This window comes from Acyrthosiphon pisum, unplaced genomic scaffold, assembly GCF_005508785.2.
Source record: "Acyrthosiphon pisum isolate AL4f unplaced genomic scaffold, pea_aphid_22Mar2018_4r6ur Scaffold_16;HRSCAF=65, whole genome shotgun sequence".
Classification (NCBI taxonomy): Eukaryota; Metazoa; Arthropoda; class Insecta; order Hemiptera; family Aphididae; genus Acyrthosiphon; species Acyrthosiphon pisum.
Window position 1 is genome coordinate 42,971 of NW_021765985.1, and position 1,118 is coordinate 44,088.

Consider the following 1,118-nt stretch of genomic DNA (forward strand, 5'->3'; position numbering starts at 1 on the left):
TTCAATATAATCCATTTACGGGCGAAGTGAGAAAAATATAATTCATGTACACCTCTATATTATATATGTATATATTGTATTAATGTTTTTCCATTAAAATGTTTACTGCTATTATTTTACGATTGAATTATAATAATTATAATTATAATATAATATAATATTATGTATCGTACGATATCTGATATCCGTATTAATAATGTTTCTGGAATAAATAATAATAATAATAATAATAATAACGCGTTTTATTTTTTCCTATTTAATATCATAATATATTATACAATGATTTTGACAGTGCATATGTGTATAGTGCATATGTGTATAGAAATATTATTTCACAATAATACAAGTAACGTACAATACAAGTAACGTACAATAATATAAATGCAATATAATAACAATATACATATATATATATATATATATATATATTATATTATGCCTAGAGTTGACTATTAATTTTCCTATATCCCTGGCCGGCGGTTGAATGCACCGTGTGGAATTCGGTGGACAGCGGCACATCAATAGTTTGTATAAGAAAACATCGCTGACCCGTCAATTTCTTCGAGTCAGATCGGCTGTAAAAATAATGTATGATACTATGATATATTACAAATTATAATATAGTATAATATAATATAATAATATATTACCCATTCGATGACGTCAGCGGTGGCTGTGGCGGCGGCGGCGGCGTCGTCGATCGGATAGTCTGTACTGTTTTCGCGCATTTTCTTGTGCCAACACTCGGCGAGCTGTTTGTGTGCAAACAATTTGATCTGGTTCGTGAAACTGTAGGTATTCATTTTTTGGGACGATATTCAGTGTCGATAAATTACTGTGGATATTGCAGATGATCGCTGTAATTTCTTCAACTGACGAGGATTTTTCTACGGGTACATTTGCGTATAAATACGTGGCCATAAGATCAGTTTGTCCCATCACCATGTGACGTACAATGTTAGATTTTTGGGCGATAACCTCGTTGATAATCCATTGCATGTATTGGAGCTTTAATAGATTTCGTCTGCTCAATAATACACGGCGCCCTTGCTGGTGGTGGGATTCGATTACCAGCATATTATCACCGCGATAACTAATTTTGGACAGTGTGATCGTCT